General features: G+C 34.8%; 1 pseudogene; it reads right to left on the bottom strand.

The window, feature by feature from the left end:
* Positions 1 to 226: 226 nt before the first annotated feature.
* LOC149186445 (amino acid permease 3 pseudogene) lies at positions 227 to 1,240 on the bottom strand (annotated as a pseudogene).
* Positions 1,241 to 12,011: the final 10,771 nt, after the last annotated feature.

Here is a 12,011-nt window from a genome sequence, read left to right on the forward strand (position 1 = left end):
TAATTGAACTCCTGTAATGTATCCATGATTATAACTATGAAGTCATTTAAAATTTTCTTGTTTTGAATGATGCATCTCATTCCCCACACTTAGCTGGTAGCTAAGATTGCCTCTTATTGTGCTCTACTTTTTTCACTTAAAACTTTTTATAGCTTCCAAGCAACAGGATCAGAGCCTTATAACATCTGTGAATTTTGAAATACCATATAGAAAGGCCTCTCTATGTCTACTTGTCTTTCACAAGGCTTTCTAAGGAGCCAAAATCGATTATCACTGTTATAAGAAGAGATATGAAGTTGAATATTTGGAAAATGGTCCACTTGATTGTCCATCTTGGGACCCTATTCTGTGCAATGTACATATCGACTGCAAAGTAGACTACCAATGGACATAAATTTAAAGCACCCAAAATTCCCAACACATGATTGAATAACAAAAATATAATGGAAATTCCAGTGGTTAACACCACAAATACAGTTCTCCAGCATAGTCTAAAGAGATTGAATTTGCACCACCCACAGAAGGGAATGCATATGGGAAGTCCCTCCTTGATAAATTTATTGTCAGGTCAAGTATGAGAAAACCATGCTTCAACGCAAGCAAAGATTGGCTGATAATATACCTGTAACAGTGGCATGAAATGATTTACAATGAAGTTTCCATAGGTAACAAAGACATTAGAGTTTCAATCCAGCAGAACTAAAAGAAAGGATGAGAAAATTATTTCTTACTTGGTATGCTCCCACCAGGTGAACCACAATGCATGCATTATTAAGGTTAGTAAGACAGTAAGGCTCATAGAATCCAAATTCTATCAATAGGTTTCCATGTGCATTTTCCCCAAAAGATGCATAACCCAGAAAATAACATAACATATAGAAGGTAGTTGTTATGCTTAGTGACAACAAATTTTCTTTTTTCATAATTAGGTTCTTTGGGGGTGTTGACTTGAGAGTATCCTACATAGTTGTAAATTAGAGGAAGCCTCATAATTATCCTTGTAGTTTCTGGTTGTCCAAAGGATTCAAATATAGAAATGAACAAAAAGATTGAGTTATACCTGAATTTCAAAGGCAATGGAATTACATGGAAATGCAAATCCAATGTCACCAAGAACTTGAATCCCAAATTCCACAAAGGAGTTTACATGGTTCCGTGTTCCTACGGAAAAACATACATTGGAGAAATTGGTCGATCTATCCATAATAGAATTCAAGAACATGCCGCCGATATAAAACATAACCGCTCAAAAACCTTAGCTCTGGCTGAACATTCCAGTAAAACCAATCATCACATCTGCATTGAAAACTCTAAGGTGGTAGCCAAAATTGATCATTATCACCATAGAAAACTGAGGGAAGCCATAGAAATAGGTAGAAACCCTAACAACCTCAATCGAGACGAAGGATGGAAAATAAGTGACAATTGGATTCCTACTTTAACGTCTTAGAACACCCTCTCCCAACTCAACCCTTCCCCCATTACGCTTGACCTCCCTCCCCAACCTTCTCCCTCCACACTTCACACTAGTACTAAACACTTACCCTAATTTCCAATTCTTAAAATTAAAAACATTAATTTACATCTTAAACTAAAAACTAAGAATCTTAAATTACTAATAATAACATTAATATTAATTAGCATTAATACCTTTTAGAACTATAATACCAAGTCATATTAACTTAGATTAGAAGAATTTTATAAGAATTTCATTTAAGAACAAATTGATAGAAAATTAATAGGAATGCAAATAAATTCTAAACAAATAACTAAATTAGTTTTCATCACTAACATTAACATTAATATTCATAGTATTTAAACATATAAACCATTAGATCATAAATATAATAAAAATCACTAAAATTACAAAAATTCTAGAAACAAGCACTAATATTAAAAAACTAGTACTAATTAACATTAAGATTATTATTAAAATCAAACTAATTAATTTACTCTAAAAGCAAGAACAAAACCAAAACAAAATTAATAAAATAAAGTAGAAACAAACATAATACAATTAATTATAAATAAAAATTTATTTTAATAATTATTGGAAATAAATAAAAATCCCATTGCATAATTAAATATTTCTATCTAGTCTCAATAGATTGGAATTAATTAAAAATCTTATTATATAATTAAATTTAAAAAATATTAATCTACATTTTAACTAATAAACAAAGAATCTTAAATTAAATAATTAAATTAGTTTTCATTACTAATATTAACATTAACATTAATTATCTTAGTATCTAATTAAATATTTCAATTATATAATTAAATATTTAAATTTAAATTTAAATCATTCTATTTTATTATTAATATATAATTAAATTAAATCCATTCCCTGTGCATCTCTTAACCCTATTTATTCAAGTCCAATGAGATCTGTCCTACACAATTACTGATCTATCCTGATGATGAGCCACGGTGGATGGCTCAGAATGTCGAATCAAACAATTATGGATGCGAGAACTCCGGAAGTAAACTATACACAAAGAACTAATCGCAGAAGCCTCAAAACAATAACTTGAATCATCCTCCAAACTTTTCGGGCCTGAGTAAGAGAGGTGATAGTGTTGATTCAAACCAAAGTGCCTTTAATCTCTCCATTCTCTGCCATTTCCTAGAGGTTTGAACCCATGAGTTTCAATAATTGAAATTAGGGCTATGGTGAATCTGATTAGATATTGAAATTCCATAGCCTAGCTACACATAGTAGTAAGAGACCAACATGGGCAATGGTTGAAGCCCTGAATAGAATAAATGAGACTAGGATAAAACAATACCAATAAGTTTTGCCATGCCAAGGCCAAATCCTATTGTTACATAGGTAAAGGAAATTGTTGTTGCAATTATTGAAAGGCCCCATAGTTTATGAAATTTTGGTATCTGGCACAAGATAACGTGTATAACTCCAAAGAGGATCCTATAAGTGATATATGGAAAATGGCATGAAGTGTCATGTCCATATTTGTGATAACAATTTGATTGCCTAATTGGTCTGTATTGTTCATAAATTTTTGTGAGTCAGAGCTATAAGCACCTATAGCTCTAAAGCCTTCTAAGAAAGTGATGAGAAGGTACACTTTTAAAATGTAGCATAATCCCTAAAAAACAATGTACAAAATCAGAGTATAGGAAATTGTATGCATAACAGGGTTTGTGTAGTGAAAGAAAAATTAGACTCAACACATTGTTTAATTCAGACATTATTACAATCTCAAATATCTTATGATGGAAACTAACCTCACATTGATTGAAGTAGTAATGGTTTAAGCAAAAAAGGTTATGTAGAAGGAGGCATATTGAACAAGTCCACATAACCATGCTCTTCTTGCACCTAAAAGGAAATACAGGTAATTATTGCATGTAAAGTTGATAGGTTTATTTAAAGTTAAGGCAGATACAATCATCTTAATTCCATACATATGTCGTGTGTGTGTTTAATTTTTTTCGGCGATGTCTAGATAATAAATCTAATGTTAAAATTATTTATATTGATATTTCTGAAAGTCATCATGAAAGTAGAAAATATATGCAAGAAAAACCAAAAACAATTTAAAAATAAATAGATATAACACCTAAATTCACTCGTACTACATCTTTGTAACAACATTTTCTGTTGGGCCCAGAGACTGGATCTGGGAACTTGTAACAATTAGAAATAAAAAAAGTGGAATACAACATCACAAGAGTGAAAACAACCATGGACACAGGACCTGCAATCCATCCAAATTAGGCAACACTCCATGCCAACAATAACACTCCTGCCCCTAAGAGGCTTGTGATGACATGAGCCATTGTTATCCAAAGTTTTCCTATTCATTCCAATCTCATCCACAACTTCAAAACTAAGCCATAAACAAAACTGAGACATCCTTATAAAAAAACCACCAAAGAGAAGTATAGTGGAATGGAGAAATGAAGGAGTTGGCATACCGTAGCTGTTAGGAGTAGATCTTTGATCCATAAGAATATATGGAAGAATGTATTTCCTTGGAATGTGAAAGTTGTTTGAGCTTTCTAGAGAGAAAAAGTACCGTGAATATTTTAATTTATTAAATATATTTATATGGATGTGGATCAAGAGAAAATGAATAATAAATTTAATACAAATTTCAAGTATTAAGAAGAGATATTTGTATCATAAAGAGCTCCATGAATTTCTTATCTAGTGCATAGTCATTCCAAAATACAATCGAAAAATGGTACAATCTCCACTACAATTAGCCATATTCAGAAATAAATTTTCTAGAGGTCGATGCCCAAAAGGGCATGCTTCCCTTGCTTATGTTGGGAGGGGTACATGTGTACCCACTCTCTTTGGAATGATGTGTCATTTTAGATTTATTTCTATCATGTTTAGTCTACAAAATCATCCATATATAGAATCATCCTTTAATTAATTTACTGCTAAAGTTCATAGAGGAGTAAATATTTTTTTACCCTCCTCTAGATTTGAACCTGTGACCTTTTACAAAGAAGCACATATCCCTAAACATTAATGTTCTCAACTATTAAGCTCACAATGACATAAAATTTCCTATTCAACACTAATACAATAATGAATCCATCTGAACTTAGTACTACATACACCTAGAGGTTTTATATCCTAGGTCTCAATATTTCATATACATATGGTGATTTAAATGGGTTTTTGTTAACAATTATATTCAACAGGTCCAACTAACTGTTGATGGTGCTGGAAATTCATCAACCAAGGGGGTGTCTCCTCGATGTGAAGTCCCAATTAGACCTCACACCATTTGGAATAGGAGCCCCATCCGGGGTATTGGCCCGACTGCCATATATTCTTACAAATTTTCCTTGTCTCTTACTGTCAGCAAGAGAGAGGACTGCAAATGTGCCTTCGAAAAGCAAGGCAGTGTGCCTGGTGAGTGTTTGGTCATATGCATGTAAAATTTCTTTTACTCCAGAGAGGGAAGAGAAGTGAGCCTCTAAGAGAGAGGTAATAGTACCACCCTAGTAGAGACATACATAAACAAGAAGAAGTTGTTCAACATCCAGCGGAATAGTCCACAAAGATGCGATGATCATTGCAACCATTACAACAAGGAAGATATGTATAATATCTAGCAGAATAGTCCATAAGGATGCGAGAATGATAATTACCATTAAAACACATTCTCAATATGATAAGTACCAAAATAACTGAAACAGTTCAACTAATTTAGCACAAATAAAAGAAAATATGAATTACAAACATTCATAGAATAATCTTACAAATATTCATAATCCATCCATGAAGAACATGCTAGCCATAAGGCTTCTGATATTAAGTAAAAGTTCCAAGAGACATGTATACAATGAACACCATTAGCTCCAATAGTGGTTCATTAGAGCCACTCCTTGCTCCCCAAATGAACTAACCTATCTCTCTAATGCCTTGTGGGAGGAGTCAAGGTAAAAAGTCCTTTGCTCATACAGATAGGGTGTATATATAACCAAGAGGTGATGTTTCACCTTCCTTGTGACTCTTTGACTACCGCCATGACTGTTTGACTTCCTATGACTTCTCGACTTTACATGACTTGATATTTTGAATGTGTCCTTTGGAATTCCACTTTACAATAAATTTTTAATAGATAATTACATAATCCACAATAATGATGTGGCATATGATGACTTGTGACAAGACATTGCATGACACTGATTCCATGGACTGCATGATGATGTAGCAGTGTCAATTTGTCCTTCTTGTTGCTTCTTTATTTTTGTATTCAATAAGACATGTATCCAATGCTTTGTCTTCATGATATGTGTTTTTCTTCATATCTACCCTCCAAAGGGTTGTCAATCAAATGGAGTCTTCATGCGGTCCTGATCTTTGGTATTCTGTTGTAATCTATTGTTCTTTCAGCGTCTTGTCTGATGATCATCCTTTCTCCTCAGTTCTTTAGGTGTCTTCTAGCATGTCCTCCTTCTCAGTCTCCTTCTTCATCATCTTGCCATAACATGATAGAGTTCCTACATCTAAAATCCACTCATGAAAAGATGACATTAGTCCCATAAACCCTGATCCTAAGATGTTGCATGATGATCCACTGACTGAGCCAGAATGAGGTGGTAGGCCAAGGGAGAGGCTCAGTGACTGCACAATTGCACAACTCAAGAAGTCAACGATTAGTCTTGAGCCTTGAGATTACACAATGCACAGTTTAGGCTGGACTGAGGAAGAAGATGGCACAGTTTGGGAGCCCAGTGAGGTAGGTTGAGGGCTTGAATACTGATTTTTCCCATTACGTAGTTCTGGAAGACAGATGAGCCCAGATGATTGTGAAATTGCACAGTTCAAGAGATCAAGGCTGAGGCTTGATCCTTGAGATTGTGTAATGCACAGTTCATGCTGGACTGTGTAGGCAAATTGCACAATTTTGAGGCTCAATGAGTCAGGTTGCAGGGTTTTGCACTGTTTCTGTCAAATGTGTAGTTCTGGGAGGCAAAGAAAACTTGGTGATTGTGCAGTTGTGAAGTTCAATAGCTCAGGATTTGGGCTTAAGCTCAGAGATTGTGCAGCGCACAGTGGGGGCTAGGTTGGAGGGATGAATTGCACAATTTTGGAGGTCAAGGCTCGGTCTTGAGCACTAAAATTGTGTAGTGTGTAGTCCTGGAAGGCAAGAACTGCACATTGCACAATTTCAAGAGGCAAGGTTGTAGCTTGAGGGCTGGGACTACGCAATATTCAATTCAGGAAGGCCGGATGTGGCTAAGTTGTTGGGAATTTTCAGAATTTTTTCTAAGTGTGGGATCAGTGAAACTAATGTGAACAGTGATAGGACTTGACTGTGATCACACACATAGAAATTTGACGACACAACATATATCATCCAGAACACATGAGCACATACTTCCCTTAGTGTGACAACCTTTGCGACAACTTCGACAAGTGCGACACTAAAGATACACATTGCGATGACAATGGCGACACTTGTGCGACAATACTTAAAACTTTGAAAATGAGTGCGCGAGATGTCTACATGATAATATCAACTCCTTTTCATAAATATAACCTCTTGAAACAACGAAAAAAATCTTATTTACATTTTGCGACAATTAACATGAGAAAAGATGACAATTGCTACAATGCGAATGACACTTATGATATGTGAACAACAGTGAAAATGATAGATGCTAGAGTGAAGACAACATGAAAAAGACACTAATTAGAGTGAAATAAAGCAAAACCGATAGTCAAAAACATGAAAATGATACTCGCAAAAACAAATGTGCGCGAAAGTGATATGAGTGGCATGCTGAGAAGAATTTCGATGATCTGACCCTACAATCAGCCTAAGGATGGTCATTCCACCCTACTCAATGGTGTGCATGTGGATAGTGCAAAATTTTCTTGCGTGGCAGGTTTGCATTGATTAATTAACCTCTTAAGTCTAATTCAATTGGGAATGTGCAAATATCTTAATTTTTTCATTCTGGGAATCAGTTGCTTTCTTGTCTTATCTAGGTTTGATAATGGAACCTTCTCTTTCTTTCTTTTAAACCTTGAACTTACTTTTTTGAAAGCTTTGTATTGGTAAATGACCATTTTCCTCTCCCCTTCCCTTGACCAAAGACGGTTCATAACCAGTTGAAGGATGGGTCGTGAGTCTAAGGATTATTGTCTATTGTTGGGTGGTAGCTTAAAATAAGGGATTATGTCATAATCCTTCACAATTTTATTTTTATTTTTTATTTTTGGGTCCTCTCCCCTCTTTTGACTAAAAAATTTGTTCATAACAAGTGTAATACACTTGTAACTTTTTTATTATTAAAAAATAAATAATAAAAATAAAAAGTTATTCAAAAAAGGGACTTTATATCATAAGTCTTTACAATTTTTATTTTATTTTTTATTACAATTTTTATTTTATTTTTTATTTTTGGGTCCTCTCTCCTCTTTTGACTAAAGACTTTGTTCATAACAAGGGTAATACACTTGTAACTGTTTATTATTAAAAAATAAATAATAAAAATAAAAAGTTATTTAAGAAAAGACTTTGTTGATAACGAGTGTAATACATTTGTAGTGTTAGTAATGGTTTTTTATTAAAAAATTAAAAATAAAATAATAAAAATAACAAGTTATTCAAAAAAAGTTAGGATCTGAATGGGAAAAAATAATATTATTATTTTTTAAATTTATTGGTTTCATAAAGATATTGGATGCTTCTAGGAAACATTAAAATTGTTTGTATTTTATTGATTACTTGTAGTTTAAGGGTTGTCCTAGTTGACAATTCTATTGGGTCACACATACAATAATATTTAATAAGATTAAATTTGGTTGATGAAATTTTAAAAAAGTAAAATAATTATTTGTTTTGCTTTAAAATTTTATTTATATATTTGAGTTTTTTTTTAATAAATCCAATCATAAAACATTCTATTTTTTTATGAGCTTAAAGGTTTAGAAGTTGATATCGTAACAAATACTTTTAAATTATGATTTTATATGGGTGTATATGGGATATCTATAATAATAAATAAATAGAAAAGTTTAGTTGAATTATTGGATGTTTTGGCCCTTTCAGAGGTACATTTCATGATCAATTTTCTCTTATATCTAGCAGGGAACTGTAATCAAAATAATATAAAACATATTTTCTTATTCCATTGAAAATATCAACAAGTGAATTTGATCAACCAACTTAATATGTGATTGAGTACTTAATAATACAATTAATATTTATTATATTAAAAATACTTTTTGAAAAATATCATAAAATAAATCGTGTTAATTTGTAATAACAATTTTCTATAGGATTACTAATTATATAATTAATATAATTCCATTTATTTTGATGATAAAAATATTTTATAAATATTGTTTTTTTAATTAGATTTTGATATATATAGTAATAATTAATTATGATTTTTTTCATTATTTTGAGGAGCGAAGTTAGGGTTAAGAACAGAGAGCAATAGGAGCGAGCTGGTAACAATGGAGGGGCAAGGAGGAGGGAGTTCCACTCCCTCCTACAGTAACATGGTATCAAGCAGAAGCAAGGAGGCAAGTTTGAATGGATTCAAGAAACCTACGGAGGCAGAAAAAAAGAAGGCAAACACAAAAAAGCCAGAAATCAACAAATACGATGAATAGGAAGAGACTCACGGGGCAGTCAGGACGAAGGAGAGACCAGGAGACAATAGCCAGAGAAACGAGTACAAATTTGCAACGGGGCCTTGTAAACCCAAGTCATCCATTAAACCCCGGGTGGTCCTGAATGATCCTGCACTACAGGTGCACAGAGATCACATGGTGACTTACATAGTTATATGAAAGTTTATGGGTATATGGCCTATAGAGAAGAATCTGTACACATGGATAAGAAACAACTAGAAACCAAAGGGAGAAATAAATCTACATCTAGGGTCCAAGGGTTTCTTCACAGTGGTTTTCACTAACCTAGAGGACAAAGACAGAGTGTTCGAAGGAGGACCCTACTTCTATGCTACTGCAAGCCTATACATGTGGCCTTGGGTGATGAACTTTGTCCCGGAATGAGAAATGTTCACATCGGTCCCGGTATGGATAAGACTATACTCCTTACCTCTAGATTATTGGCTGCCTGAATCCTTAAAAGCTATAGGCAATAAACTAGGGCATTTTCTAAAAATATCAGAGGCAACTCTGTGAGGTAAATATACCTCCTTCACCCGCATATGTGTGGAAATGGATCTATTGGGAGCACTTCCAGATGAAGTTTTTCTAGAAGTCTATGATGAGGAATGGGTACAGGTGGTGGACTATGAACATGTCCCATTCAGATGTCATAAATGTCATGAACATGGGCACCTCTTTAGAGATTGCCCACGAAACAAAATGGAGAATAATCCGAGAACCAACACAAGCAAAGATTATGAAGGATTCACCAAGATGGGAGGTAGAGGGAAAGGAGGGGGAAGAAAGTACCAAAAGAAACCTAGTGAGAACAAGCTACCAAGTCGTAATAGTTTTGATATTTTAGAAGAAGAAGGAGAGAACAATGGAAAGGACAATGTACCAGAGATCAATCCCACAGAGAAGGAAAAAGAGGACATCATGGAAATCATACATGAAAAAATGAACAAAAGGAGAATCTACCAAATAGTATGGAACTTGGCAGGGACCATGAGATGACCCCAAGTGAAGTTGGGACAGAGGACCACGAACTATAGGAGATTCTTGAAAGGGAGAATCTTGATCTAGAAAAGTTCCTCTACCAGGGAACCAACATGGGAATTGACTCTCTACCACAAGAGGAGTTTGACAGAGTACAACAACTCTTCCTCTGGAGATCTCAAACAAAGGCTACTGGAGTCAAAAGGAGCCATGTGGCTAGGAGAAGAGAGGGGTCAAATCAATGGAGGAAGCATCAGGATACTCTACCAAGAATGCAGGCAAGAAAAGAGGAAGGAATCTAGACAAAATGAGCTGCTGACAGAGTGTGGGAAACTCATGATCAACTCAGGCAAGATGAAATATCTCACTAGTTACTCATTTACAAACCCATCATCATGAAGCTCACAACTTGGAATATTAGGGGTCTAGGAAGCAAAAGAAAACAAAGAAATCTCAGCAATAGAATAAAAGAAGAAAACCCAGATATGGTTTTATACAGGAAACAAAATGTTCAATAGACAAAATCCGGGAGATACACAACAAATGGCTTATTAAATATGAGCACCTAGAAGTCAAATCCAATAATACGGTGGGTGGGATTCTCACTCTTTGGAATCCTTAGAAATTTGGAATTCTAGATGCTGAAGCATCCAGGAACTACCTCTCAATGGTTATCCAACCTTTGGGTGATAAGGAAATCTATATGATCACAAATGTCTATGGTCCTCAAAAACCTAAAGACAAGCTCAGGCTTCTCACTTCATCGGAGGAACTGAAAGAGAGACACCTGGTAATGCCCTGGATTCTGGGAGGAGACTTCAACATGATCAGATCTCTCATAGAAAAAAAGGAGGGACCAGAAAACTAGGCAGAGACTCCATTGCATTCCAGAACTTCCTAATCAACATGAGGATAGTGGACATGGAAATAGTAAATGGTACCTTCACATGGAACAATAAGAGGGAGGAGCTTCCCAAGTTGCCTCGAAACTAGATAGATTCATCATCTCGGAGGACCTCTTTCTCTCTAGCCTTAACTTGAATGCTTTTATCCTTCCTTTTGGAGGATCGGACCACTGGCCTGTTCAGCTAGAAGCTTCATTTATTGGCACTCCGAGGAACAAACCTTTCAGGTTCGAGAATGTTTGGCTTACTCACCCTGACTTCATCACTAATATTGGTAAATGGTGGACAGAAGACTTGCCCATTCAAGGCACGAAAATGTTCCTTCTGCAACAGAGACTCAAACATATCAAGCTCAGACTTAAAGAATGGAACAAAAATGAGTTTGGCAATATTTTTAAAGCCAAAAGAGAAGTGGAACAAAAATTACAGAAAATTAACCAAATTCTCATCATGGAAGGCTTCACTGAGGATAGGAAAATGCAAGCTGACTCTCTCCAATAGGAATGGGACAATAGATGTCAGCAGGAAGAAATCTTCTGGAGACAGAAATCAAGAGTGCAATGGATTAAATAAGGAGAAAGAAATACGAGGTTTTTTCACAAATCTACCATGGAACATAGAGCTCATAATCTGATTACAAAACTCATAGATCCTCAAGGGAAACAACTGAGCACGCACAAAGATATGGAATCCATTCTAGTACAACATTTTCAAAACATTGCAGAGGAGCCCATCTTAGATAGATCTCTATTTATTAAAAGCTTCACTCAGCACATTCCAAAACTGGTGACCAGGGAAGATAATTATAATCTCAATAGGCCAGTGATGGAAGAGGAGGTCAATGAAGTAATCAGAGAGATGCATAATGGGAAAGCTCCAGGCTCGGATGGTTTCAATGTAGACTTCTTCAAGGCAGGCTGGGAAATAGTCAAACATGACATCCTTGAGGTGGTGGAGGATTCGAGAAATTCAAAAACAATTCT

Source organism: Pinus tabuliformis, chromosome 3_1 (assembly GCF_031772625.1).
Source record: "Pinus tabuliformis cultivar Carrire ecotype Pingquan chromosome 3_1, CPIR1, whole genome shotgun sequence".
Lineage (NCBI taxonomy): Eukaryota > Viridiplantae > Streptophyta > Pinopsida > Pinales > Pinaceae > Pinus > Pinus tabuliformis.